The 14818-nt window shown below is 28.5% G+C and overlaps 1 protein-coding gene across 1 annotated transcript in view; it reads left to right on the forward strand.

The window, feature by feature from the left end:
* Positions 1-2926: 2926 nt before the first annotated feature.
* LOC142220208 (uncharacterized) overlaps positions 2927-14818 on the forward strand; it is a 36821-nt gene continuing 24929 nt past the window's right edge. Inside the window, exon 1 of the mRNA XM_075289207.1 lies at positions 2927-3371. The gene's annotated coding sequence lies outside the window, so the exon portion shown is untranslated. The remainder of the gene's footprint in view (positions 3372-14818) is intronic.

Genomic DNA, 14818 nt, shown 5'->3' on the forward strand with positions numbered 1-14818 from the left:
AAATTGCCTGTTGTATGATGGCTGGAAGTTTTACATGTTTTTATGGGAACAGTCTATAATATCGTCTCAACGAAAATTTCGACAGCGAATTGTTGTTTTCGTGTTGGTAGAATAAATTTCGGTAGAGATGTATACCAGGCTTTTTAGAATGAATTGCAAACAATCTATAACATCGTCTTCACGACATTTTACTCGTGATCCTACGCATGTATTCTCTGTGGGTATCGGATATTTCACTAGAAGTGTATATTGGACTTTGTGTAAAGGATGTATAAACAATCGTTGATATCGTCTTCCCTACAATAAATGCAGTATTGTTTCCAGGCGAACAAATTGTCAACGTTTCTCCATATGAAACCGTTCAAATTATCTTTTGATACTCACTGTGCGGTGTAAATTGCTTTTACACTCGCACATAACTAAATGCAATGTATATTCCTTGGAGTTGAGGTTGACGACAGTATTTATTGGGTTATTCCAACATACAATAACAAAATTAACAAACGAGTGGGTGAAATATAAGAAACATTGACAATTGTCACATCAATGTATTAAAATAAATTGTTGAACCCACTCTAATATTCACCTCCTAGTGTACGATTACCAACTTAGTTTATCTTTAAAAGCATTGTTTACTCTTTCAGTTTTCTTGCAAATATGAATTACGAGTAAACTAATCTTTAAATATAGAAAAATACCTCATGACATGGAATTACAAAGATTTCGGATTTAGCCTGTTTAACTTATATTGTCTTTAATTTTTGAGTTGCCGTTGTGTAAATGGTTTTCATTTCACTTAGTAGATGTAAAAAGAAAAATTATAGTTGGTAGAATGTCTATGTAGGGCTATCAAGGTCAAGGGTTATATAGTTTATAGGCTTGATTTCTTTTCGACTTGATTTCTAGTCGCAAATTATACATGATTTTTTCTTAGCTATGACATTTTCGTGATTACAACTACACTAGCCCACATTAAAACTTCTCAGGGAATTTTCTGTAGTCGTCCATCTTTTTCTGGATAAAGCCCGTTGAGCAGCGAAATTTTCGTTAGCAAATCTGGTGATGCATTTCTTATGTTTAGCGAATTTGCGTTTGCCAATAACACAGTTTTGTTATGTATAAGATTTGAGAGCAAAATGTATACAATCTTTAATAACTCCTTACGGAATCAACACCCTACGTTAGCAAATATTGTTTTTCTTATGGGTAGCGGAAATATCGTTAGAGGTGCATTCCTTAAAATATAAACAATATATCACAAAATCCTCGTGAACTGTTTTATTCCTTTTACATACCCTTAAAGCAGTCGATAACAACATCCCACGAAGTTGTTTGTACAAAGATGCCGTTACTTAGTAGGCTTAAAGGACGGTATGGACATCTAACGAAATTTCCACGACCTACAAGAACTGCATTTCTATATCTGCTAACTAAATGCTCGTAAAGACGATGTTATCGATTGTGCACCTCTAGCGGAAATTTCGTTTGCGTTCCAATAACAAAGTTTTATCATGTATTTCTTATGGAAGCAAATGTAAACAATCGAAAACAAAGCCTCAGGGAATTTTCGTTAGTAATTATAGCAATATATTTTTTATGGGTAGCGAAAATTTCGCTAAAGGTGCAAACCGACCTGTAGCTTGCAAAAGGAGTTTTCGCAAAATGGGACTTACCGGCCATTAACGGAGGCAGCTACTTTTGCTACTTTGCCACATTGATTCACATTTCCATTTATCATACAAATTGTCATAGGTTTGTTTACAGTTTGTTCGAAGCTCTCTCAATTATTAAGCGATGGTTTATCTTCTCTCGGTTATGAGCATTTTTTGCTAACGAAAATTTGATACGTTTTTATCGACTATTTATATTTCGTGGAAATTTTGCACACTTAGTTATGAAGCTGTGGTTTATCTCCTCTCGGTTATGACCGATAGCATTTTTTACTAATGAAAATTTAGTGCAACATTGTTGGCGACTATTTATATTTTGTGGACATTTTGCTAAATGTACATTCGGGACTATTGGTGCATAAAGGTCGGTACACACCACTAACGGAAATTTCGATTGTATGTCAATAACATAGTTCAACCATTTATTTCTTATGGGCGCAAATTGTAAACAATCGATAATACCGCCAACCGGAATTTTCGTAATATAGCAGTGCATTTTATATGGGTAGCGAAATTTTTCGCTAGAAGTGCATACGGGGGAATGAAAATTTAGTGCTACGTTGTTGGAGACTATTTATATTTTGTGGAAATTTTGTTAAATGTACATTCGGGACTATTGGTGCGTAAAGGTCGGTACACACCACTAACGGAAATTTCGATTATATGTCAATAACATAGTTCAACCATTTATTTCTTATGGGAGCATATTGTATTTCGTTAGTCAATATAGCAGTGCATTTCATATGGGTAGCGAAAATATGTGCATACGAGGCTTATGGAGCCTTTTCCTTAAAAAGCTTTGAAATCCACTATCGCAAAACTTTATAGCTCAAAAATTAAATTTTGGATTTCCACCACGATTCAAACCGTATACTTTGTTAATATCTCCTATTTGTTTTTTCGAGTGTAAGGTATGACCATAAAAACAATATTTTAAAAGTTTAACTTTTTCTTTCAAATAAAAAAAAGTACTATATCAGAATCAAAAATTTTCTCTCTTGAATTAAATTAACAAAAAAAACACATAACAACAATAACAATACCCACTAGGCTGCCATACATAGAGCACATCATCATTGTTTATAGCGACTACTAGACTACAACAATAAAAACAAAATACAATTCCAACAACCACATAAAAAAAAATAAGTTAACAACAATGGCTACAACAACAACAAAGCTATAGTAGTGGCGGACAGCTTTTGCAATACAAACAATAATGCCATACATTTTGCCACAAACAAACACAAAAAACTCTCAACGGTGATCAGTCGAGAATTGAATGCGGAACGTGCGAGTTTAATACGCTAAGACGGAGAACGGTAACAGTGTGAAACAACAATAACAACGTCATATCACAGACCAAGTACGACGGACACAACTGAAAGTTTGTTTACTATATGGTTGTTATATGATCGGAGCTTAATAAATTAATTTAAAAAAAAAAGTGAGAGGAAAAAATAAACAAAAGGCCCTTTTAAAGCAAGAGAAAAAAGTAAAAAAAAAGTTACAGATACGAAAAGGAAAAAAAATTCGAAATTAAACAAATCAAGTGAAGTGTTTATTACAGAACATTCATACATTTTATTTAGCACATAATCAAACTCAAAAGAAGTATTGCGAATAAACACATTTCAGTTTCACTTCCATCACCCACGCCAGATATATAGATAAGAGTTCTGAGTTCTATACTACTAAAAGGTGAATTTCTAGAAAATTTATGTTTAGTATTTTTTTTTTTGTAATGCCCACAATTATAAATTATAATGGATATTTACTTTCAATTTTAATGTTTACATTAGCATAACGTAACATGTGTCCATTCTATCTTCAAATCAACGTATACTTTCAGTATTCCTAGGGAAAAAATTGTTTTTAAAAATGAATTGTACATTGCATTTTTTTGTGTTTGTTTTCAATAACAACAAGTATTGGTGGAAAGTCAGTCTATTTTTATAAAATTTGCGAAATGTGAAATGTCATAAATAAAATTAAGTGAGTCATATCAGAAAAAAATAAATAAAAAAATTTGTATGAAAAACAAACATTGAATGTCATGACCATTGATCGTTATTTTTTTTTAAGCACAGGCGTGTATCTTGCTCTATAATTCATACGAAATCGCAAATATTTCGAATTGAAAATCAATTAATAAGTAATATGCAAAATAACAAAAAAACAGGGATCTCTCTTCATAGCTCTCACAGTGCCAGAAAATCTATTGATATCAATGGGCGTTAAATATGCAAAATTCTTTCAAATAAAAAAAAAAAGCAATGAAAGTTTTTGATTATAATGGTGGTTGTTATTTGCTAAAATGATGCATGAATTTAGCTTGTGAAAATACCAGGAGACATTGTTATCGACTGTTTAATTTTTTTACAGTATTATATATTATAGATTTATAATTGAAATTTCCATTAGAGTTTCAAATAAATACTATTTTTTGTTTCGAATTGGATTAAATAATTACTTGAATCAATGAATACTTTAATTGCATTTGTATTCAATTCAATTAAGTTCATAATTAAAAATTAAGTTTTCAATTAACTTTTTCTGTGTATCTTTTGGAATTAATTGTGTTTCTTTCGTGCTTCAAATTTGTATAAAATCGGATAATAAATAGGGGTCATATACACCGTTTGCCACTCGTGTCAAAAATAATTTACCAAAATTTGAAGACAATTTTACCGAAACTCTACCAAATTTATAAAATTTTATTTTGACGCTTTTGATAAAAAAAATTTGACAAAATTTTACATCTCTATAGACGTCAATTTTATCAAAATTGACGTCTATAGAAAATTTTATAAAAATTTACCTCCTTAGAAAATTTTATCAAAATTTACCTCCTTAGAAAATTTTGTCAAAATTTTATTTCTCTAGAAAACTTTGTCAACATTTTATTTCTCTATAAAATTTTGTCAAAATTTTATTTCTCTATAAAATGTTGTCAAAATTTTATTTCTCTGGAAAATTTTGTCAACATTTTATTTTTCTGGTAAATTTTGTCAAAATTTTATTTTTATAGAAAATTTTATTTCTCTAGAAAATTTTGTCAAAATTTCATATTTAGAAAAATTGTATTTCTCTAGAAAATTTTGTCAAAATTTTACCTCCATAGAAAATTTTATCAAAATTTCACTTCTTTAGAAAATTTTGCCAAAATCTTTTTTTTTTTATAGAAAATTTTATTTCTCTAGAAAATTTTGTCAAAATTTCATATCTAGAAAAATTGTCAAAATTTCATATCTAGAAAATTTCATTTCTCTAGAAAATTTTGTCAAAATTTCATATCTAGAAAATTTTATTTCTCTAGAAAGTTTTATTAAAATTTTAGTTCTATAGAAAATTTTGTCAAAATTTTAGTTCTATATAAAATTTTGTCAAAATTTTAGTACTATATAAAATTTTGTCAAAATTTTATTTCTCTAGAAAATTTTGAACAAAATTATTTCTCTAGAAAATTTTGTCAAAATTTTACCTCCATAGAAAATTTTTTCAAAATTTTACTTCTCTAGAAAATTTTGTCAAAATTTTATTTCTCTAGAAAACTATGTCAAAATTTTAGTTCTATAGAAAAATTTGCCAAAATCTGTAGAACAAATTTATTTCTATAGAAAGTTCTGTCAATTTTTGTTTTCTATAGTTCTGTCATTTTTTTCTATAGAATATTTTGTCAAACTTTTACTTGCATAGAAAATTTTATCAAAATTTTATTTCTCTAGAAAATTTTTTTCAAAATCTCTTCTCTAGAAAATGTTGTCAAAATGTTATATCTAACAAATTTTATCACAATTTTATTTCTATAGAAAATTTTGTCAAAATTTTATTTCTCTATAAAATGTTGTCAAATTTTTAGTTCTATAGAAAATTTTGCCAAAATCTACAACAAATTTATTTCTATAGAAAGTTTTGTCATTTTTTTTCTATAGAAAATTTTGTAAACATTTTTTTCATATCCTTACAATTCTAATACGAGCTTATTGGTCATAAAGATAATATATATAGAAAATTTGGGGAATTTTTTCTATACAAAATTTTTTCAAAATTGTATTTCTATATATATTAAATAGTTGGAGAGGAATATTTTTGGTAGAATTCTACCAACTGTGGCAACCGTGGTCTTATAGCCATATAAGGGGAAGTCGCTCGATGAATGTGAAACATTTAACAATTCAAATCAAATGAATTATTTTTCAAAACAAATGAAACCTTTTTTAAATCAAAAGAAACCATGTAGAATATGAGTTTTACAATCTTAAGACGACTCAGATATAATTCATAGACTAAAGGTGGGTATTAAGTTCGAGTTTAGCCGCTAAAATCGTCATTTCACGATTACTTTTCTTTAATAATCCATTTTAAGGAATACAAACATTGTTAAAATTTGCTTTGGGCTATTCCCCATCAAGTTATAATAAAATTTGTAACAAATATGTATAATTTTATGCCTTTTTTTACTATAATATAAAATTATTTTCCTATGCTCATCCGTTTGCGTATCTACGAAACTTAGTTTTGGTTAAAAATTGGAAATACTTTCTACTTATATACCATATTGAATTTTAAATCTGCTTTTAACTTTTCAATATGATCAGAAAATCTGCGACACATTTCTCTGGATTTTTAGAAGCACCAAAGAATTCGCGTGAAATTATACATTACAATGTTAATTAATTCAGTTTTATTGCCATAGTATTTCCTCTAAACCCACTCTCTAGCATTCCTTCTCGTATTACTTGCATGAGCGAGCACATACGAAAGTAAGATCACTGAGCTGTATATGTCGGCATAATAATTTTCATGGTCAATTAGTTTAGACAGTAGCATGCGATCAATTGAGCAAACAGTCAACGCTGGAGCTTAGCGATGATGCTGATGTGTAATTAATACTTAACTTCCTTGGAATATTTTAAATATGTTTGTGACCATAACAAACCCATTACACGGTCATCACCATCCCAACTGAGCATAGTTTCTTTTTTTTTTTTTTGTATAAGAAGATATCAATATCGATAATGATATTTTAAATGACGTTTCCCGGAGCTAAAGAGTATTCACTTGGCAGACATGCTGGGATCATAGAAACCAGTTTGGTTTAGTATATGCTAATTATGATACTGGAAATGTTTTTTTTTACCATATTATGTTATTCAAAATACAATGGATGAATGTTTTACGAATTTTGCATTAAACATATTATTAGGGTTGCTACTATGATCGGTTCTCCTTTTGGAAAATCTGTTTATTCTCTAACGGCTTTTGTCTTTTGGTTTATAAAACTTTAGTATGCGTTTAGATGGTCAAAAAAACGTTCTAAATATGTATAAAAACAGCTACTCATAATATCGACCGTTTTAATTTCTAGTTTATAATGTCCTTTGGAGTCTTTATTATTGGTTTGAAAACGGTCAGCGTTGCCAGAATTGTTTCACCAAAAACCGCTAGATTTGTCCAAAAAACTAGCCAAAAAATCTAAAAAATGTTAAAAAATAGCTAGAAAAAAAGCTAAACTTTTTTATATCAAAAGTCACATTTTTGATTGAAATTTAACAAACATAAAGGCTTTATTTCACTTAAAATGCATATTATTTTAATTGTATTCATTTTATTTCGATTTCTATGAGACTGTAAGAAAATCTAAGTCATATTAGCTCTGTTTGCGTACTCGTCATATTACACGGATGAAAAAGACTGTTTTTCATATGTTTGGCTATAAACATTATATGTTTGGAACACAAATTTTTAAACACAATATTTTTGAGTGCAAGCATATAATGTTCATAAACTAGCATAACATGTTTGGGATATATATGTTAATATGTTAGAACATATTATGTTTGGGACATAAAATGTTTGTAAATATAATATGCTTGGATGCAAACATATATTAATTTAGAAATAGCCTATAAACATATATGTGTTTAGTAGCTTGGAGCGCTATTTAACAGGGAGCGATATTGAATTAAGTTGGTGGTTGTTGCTTGTTATTACAAAATTAACATTTTATTTTTCCTTGGGCAATTGATCAGCTACTTCTTTGATCCTTACAAACTGTGTGGTCCGCTGTTCGAATCCCCGTCCGGCAAAAGGTAAAATTAAAATAAAAAAAATCATACAATTGAATAATTTCTTCTACAATGTTTGTATTACAGAAAAAGGTGCTAAGAACTACAAAATCTCGTGGAAGTGAGAAAGATGTGGAGGAATATACAATTGGGCAGAAACAAAATTTTGAGCATTCAGGTCGAAAACCTATGTTGTTAGCACCTATATTACCTGTTTATTTTCATAATTCGTTATGATTGTAAATATATAAATAAATAAAATTTTGAGCACAATATTGTTTGGGAGAATTTTTTTAAGCATATAATATTTTTGGGTGCAAAATGCTTCCAAACATATTATATGTTCACATAATAACATATTGTTTTTTGGAAGACAACATTATTGAATTTGGATGCAAAAATACAAAATGTTTGGAACTTAGACTAACCAAACATATATTGTTTAGACTAATATGCTTTCAAACATATTATATATTGGAAGAGATCAAACATATAAATGTTTGGGCAATACCCAAAAATGTATATGCTTGAAGCAAAATATGTTTGGGAGTATATGTTACAGAAGCAATTTTTTATGAGCGTGTAGTCACATTAGCTCTGTTTGCGTACAAATTTTTACTGGAAGTCCTTCATTTATATTTCCTAGTAAAAACTTTTTCCCGGTAAACTTGCAATTATCAGCTAGTTAATCATCAACAAGTCCAATGTCACATAGAACTGCATTAGAAAATATCAATATATTTCATTTTAACTGAATTAATGATAAATTCGTGTACACTTCTCCTAATATTACCCAAGAGAATAAAACCCATTCTAACTGTCTTGCAAGTTTATATTGAATAACTTTTATTCGAAAATTTCCCATACAAACCTATTGTTGTCCAATTTTCGTAAATGTAAATCCATTCCATTAATAAATAGCAGATTTGTTTTGATCCTATCACTACGAATTTTTTATTGCATTTTTTTGATGTTAAAAAAAATAATACCACATTCAAAACTTTATTTCCTTAATTATTTCTATGTTCGGTTCCAAAGATTTTGTACACTAATGATTTTGGTATTGATTCCGAGTCAATTTTGGATTTATTGGTTTTTTCAGCTTTTTCTTCATGAGCTATCACCGGCTTTAAAAACGTGCTAACGACAACTTAAATTTCCAAATTCAGACTCGACTTTAAGTAGAAATTATTCTGTGTATACGTTTTTAAAATAAAATGTTGAAAAACCTCTTCTATTTTTGAACGCTATTTTGGTTTGTGGTCAAGATACAAAAACTCCACAAATTTAAAGACCAATTAATTTACTTTAGAATACGTATTATAATAACATAAAAAGGATAAACGAGTCAAATGCTACACAGAAAAAAAGGTGTCTTGTTAATTTTAGGACCAGTTTAACTTCCACATAGTTCAAAAAATTTACTGTAATATAGTTCATTTTTCGTAACCTCTGCGAAAATTAACTTAGCTAAAGGAAAACTTATAAAACTTCAGTAAATGTTTTTTAGTTCACAAACTACGAAATGGGACGGATTTTTCCTTAAATAAATTTCCAATACAATAGTTAATGCAGCGTTGATTGTATTATAAAAAGACATAGGCAATATAAAAATCTTACTACGAAATGTGGACAATTTACTAAGAAAAATTTTTGTATGGAAAAAAATTTTTGTAGTAAAAATTAACTTAACCACAGTACCGATTCGTATGGCGGCTTCCTACAGCTTATTTCGGTTTTTACTATAAGTTGGAGTATATTTCCTCACATTGAAAATTTTAGATAAAGTAGAATAAAAAGTAGTTAATTTAATCCTTGACGGGTGTATATAATTTTTTATGGATTCCTCGTAAATTTTGAATATATTTTACCTTATCCTATATATAGAATACCAACTAATCAATAAACGTGATACTGGAAATTGAAGTGAGAAGAAATTATGAAATTATTGCATCATCTTTTTTTTTGTTTGTGTTTGTTATTGCGATGATGTTATGGAATGTGTGTTGTTGGTATCTTTTGTGGTGATAGTTGTTTTGTTGCAATAGCGAGATCAGAAAGGGATCATGTGTGTGTGTGGAGTTGTTTTTCTTTACATATGTGTCCTTTATGACTATTTGTGTCTTTGAGTTTTATTGGTGCGCATGAAGCGCACACGTGGTGGGCTTGCGTGCGGTATTTGTGTTTATTAATAAAAATACATTTATTTCGTAACATTTTAGAAACTGATAAGTGAATGGTGTGATGTAAGAGAAAACAAAAACACTTTATATTGATAAAAAAATAAATAACTCTAAAATAAATCACATATTAAGAAACTGTATATTTCTATTAATAATTTAAAATCAGTGCGGTTTTAAATTGGTTTACATAAAAATATTCATAATGAGTGGTAATAAAATGATCTATATTTACTCTACATCTGGATCACAATACAATTTTTTGAGTCTATATTTTTATGTTATAGCGAGTCCTTAAGGTGTGTACTAAGTTCGAGTTTAGGTGCTAAAATCAGAAATAAATCAGTAAGAAAAGTATAAAATTATACCCCTTCGATGCAAATTTAAATATAACTTGATGGAGAATAGCTCGAAACAAGTTTTTTATTAAGTTTATATTCTTTAAATGGATTACACGATTAAGAACAGAAAATCGTTTTTAAGCTTATGTAGAACGCTGTTTTTTTAATTTAATATGATGAATCGTTTTCAAGTTATTCCAAAATATATAGCGGAAGTGCCTTAATTTTGAACATAACCGTATATCTCAAAAAGTCGATGTCTTAAAAAAATAAGTGTAAATTTGGATTCAGCGACCTCAAATTACTAAAAAATTGATATAAATTTTAAATGAACACAAAAACGGTTCAATTTTGTTCCCATGTATTTCTAAAGAAAACTAATCATGAAAAATTGGGATTTTAGCCACTAAACTCGAACTTAATATCCACCATAAATACTAAATGCTATATTGACAAGTGGAAATTATATCTAATTTTATAATATTTTTATTTCATTTATATTCTGAGAAGGATTTCAAAAATGTCCCATTTGTGCATGGATATGATTCCACTAATGTACACTCAAAAAAAAATGAACTCTCTATTTCACTAAAGCCAATTTAACTTTATTTTAGTTCATAGACTTATTATGTTTGGAAAAAGTTTCCTTTACTCTAATAATTTTTTATTTACGTTAGTTAAATTAACTAAAACCGAGGAAAAAATATACTCAAATGAAGCATACAGATTAACTAAATTCGTGTCTTCCACAAAATAGTTCAGAATTTCTTTAAATTGGTAAATTTTACCAAAAAGTCGTCCATCATGAACTTCGTATGTCACTAAAGACATTCTTGCAATTTTGAACTCCAAGTATTTCCTTCAAATTACAAAATTTTCTTTAACAAGTGAAAAAACTTAGTTATGTCTAATAAATTTTCTTGAATTTGTTGAAAAATATTTACTTATTTTTATGACATCGGCGTGATGCCAACGTTTGTAATACCGTTTAGTTAAAATTTTCTACAAATATTCAAAATTTTCTGAAATTAACCGAAAGTTTTCTTCCTGGTGGGTTCACTGTTTTTTCAGTGTAGTAATTGGATGATTTTTTTCAATGTGGTAAGTTTTTCGTCCATTTGTAATAAAGCCAAAATTTCTATTTATTAAAAATAATTTTCATTTGCAGGACGACAGCAAATCTAATGGTATTTTTTGGAATCTTCTTACTGTTTAATGCTAACTAAGAAAATTCTCTTGTAAGTTAAAGATCAAAATACCATAGAATTTGATAATATTTTTATATTTTATATACCTTTTTAACTTCAGAGGCTTATGACGCAAATCCACACCACAAAAACTAGCGAAATCGGTGAAATTGGACAAAAATGAAATGAAAATAGCAACTTATGGCATATATCTTTCATATGGATAAAAAATGGAAATTGATATTAATTAGTTTCATTCTACTAACATAGAATATTACTCTTTTGAAGAAACAATTACTAACTACCGAAAAGTAACAGCATACAACGTACGAATAAAAACATTTCTTTTATTGTATATCATAAGCCATAGTTTTATGTAATATAATAATAATTTTTTGAAATAAAATACTGGTAGTTATGTAAAATTGTCTTATATTGTACGAAAAAATTCTTAGTTGTATACAGGCTTGTTGTACCTTTAATTCCTCAATTTATTTACTTCTTTGAAAATTATACTGATAAACAGTTTATTTGAAACCAATTTCTAAATATAGGATTCCCAAAAACTTGTTCATTTTTCCGGATAGCAGGAATATTTTGAATGAGTGTAAGTACATTCTTCCCACAGCGTAGTAAGAATGAACTAAAATACGATGCAATACATAAACTTATTTATAAGAAAATCATGAACTTATCTAGATGAAAAAAATCTTTGGCGCCAAATCATGGTCATTCTTACTATGGGTTAGTTCATTTGTCGTAAACAATAGTAAACTTTTTTTTTGGTGTATTATTCCTAATAATTTACTGACAGTTTATATAAGGAATTTGTATGGTAATAATAGATTTAAAGTTTACGATAACTTTTATGAATACGAGGAAAAAACTTGACAACAAGTTGTATTTGCTGCAAAAATGCTCGCATAATGGCTGGAATAATTATTAAGGCTTCAATTGATCTTTGAAGTACACAGAAAAAAAATTTCAAGAACATTTTTCCAATTAAAATTTTAATTGAGTTTTAAAAAATATTCTATTAAAAATTTAATTGATTCAACAAATTTTTTAATTGAAATAAAAATCAATTACAAAAATAAATAGTATCAATTAATTTTTTAATTGGATCAATTAATTTTTTAATTGACCTCCAATTAATTTTTTAATTGATGCTATCATTTCTGTGATTGAAGACATTTCAATTAAAAAATTAATTGGATTAATTAATTTCGTGATTGAATCAGAAAAAAATTTCTTTGTGTGTATGTGGAAAACCTTATTCTGGCAGCAAGACTTTGATAAAAACGAAGTTTTAACCATATTTCAATAGGAACATGTCGAAAATAAAAAAGCCAAAAATAGCTAAAAGGGTCATGAAAAAAAGCCAGAAAAAAAGCTAAAAGCTAAATGCATTTTTTCCCGCTAAACGTCTTCAAAAAAAGCCAATGTTTGAGAAAACGACACTAAGTGTGTCTACAACAGCAACTAGTGTGTCGACAGATTTTCTTACGTTTATAATTCCCTTAGAACACTTTATTATTGGCTTGCAAACAGTTTTGTCCCCAGAGATACAAAGCATTTCAGCATTTTCGTCGGGAACGTTAGATTTATTTAGTGTCTACAACAACAACTAGTATTATCGACCGTTTTTCTCTCGTTAATAATTTCCTTTATTATTGACCTGTAAACGCTGCTGTCGCCAGAGATACAGGCATTTCAAGAAATATTAAACAGTATTATCGACACGAACAAAACATTTTTTATTTTGTTTATTTAGCCCCTTTCTAGCGAAATTTCTCTACTCCTTAGAAATATATAACAAATTTTGCCAAATTAAGAAATACATGACAAAACTGTATTAAACACTAATGGAAAATAGAAGTTTATATATCGATATAATAGATCATCACTGGAGCATTGTCTCATTTATCTTCAACACCAGAGAACCTTATATATCGTAACCCCCTTTTATATAGTAACCCCGATTAAAAATTCGAATCCCAAAATTCTCCACGAACCCCCTTTCTTTATTATACCTACATAAAATTTCCAAATTAAAAAATCCAAATTTCTATAGTTTTCTAATGAATTTTTAAAATGGCAAAAAACAGCAAACAGAAGAAGAAAATTGCTTCACTTCACAATCTACTTGAACGTATTTACGTCATCTCATAAATGTTTAAATGTTCCGTAAACAAAACATAAACAGATTTGGTAATTTTGCTATATTTCATAGTAGAAAGCAATGCAAAGAAAATTGATTGAATCTGCAAACGCCAATTTGTAGAGACGGAGAAAAGGAAAGCGAAAAACAGATATACATAATAGAAAAATATTGAAATCGCAATGTCTGATGACCTAATTATGAGCGGTAATGAGAGTGACATTGATGATGTTTTCTGCGTTTTAAAAATGATGCAAGCATTTTGTGAATATGCAACAGCATATCTATAATTTATATTTTCATATAAACAAACCCATAAATGTATAACATACTACTCTATATTCTTTTATGAATTCGAATGTTAAGTATGTTCGCTCGTGTCGAATTTAATTTACGATTTAAATTTACTTTGAAATAAACACTTAATTTTAACTATGAAGTACGTGCAAAATCTCCCCCTTTGGTTTTTACAAAAATTATTTTCCTCAAACAAAATACAAAGCAAATACTGTTAAGATCTTAAAATATACGCTTGGGTTACATACATTCGAACAAATTGTACTCTAAACGAAGTAGATCCTCTAACAATTTTTTTACAGCCTATAAAGATTTTTGGTGAACGTTTAGTGAAGACGATATTATCGACTGCTCATATTTTCTTCATAAGCTCATATCTCCATAACTACCTTGCTGGTCTTAAAATAAAGCCTTAAGTTTGCTATAGTAGGGTGACAATTTTTTTTCTGTTCATCCATTTTCATTACGTTTGTTTATATTTCGTAGGCTCTAGTGAATTTTTTGCTACCTTTAAGAAATGCATAGGCACTTTTGCTAGCTAAATTTTCATTAGGACAATTTTACCGATTCTTTACATTACAGTAAGAAACACATGACAAACTGCCTTATTGACATTGTACCAATTTCCTTTTTCATGTCGATAAGGCCGTTTTATGATTCTTATGAGTAAATAGTAAATCACCACGACAAGAGAGATTTTTCGCTGAACAATAAACTAAAAAACATGTAGATTGATTTTCGGAATTCCTCTGCCATAGCCTTGCAGAAAATATTATCAAGAACAATTTGCGTAGTTCAATGAACATATTCACGACATTGAAAATTTTTGAAATGTAGTACATTTCAATATTTCGGCAACTTGGGCCAAGAGCAAGTTTTTTTTTGCTTCTTTTTTATTTCCATTTACTTTT

The sequence above is a fragment of the Haematobia irritans genome, chromosome 1 (genome assembly GCF_050003625.1).
Source record: "Haematobia irritans isolate KBUSLIRL chromosome 1, ASM5000362v1, whole genome shotgun sequence".
Classification (NCBI taxonomy): Eukaryota; Metazoa; Arthropoda; class Insecta; order Diptera; family Muscidae; genus Haematobia; species Haematobia irritans.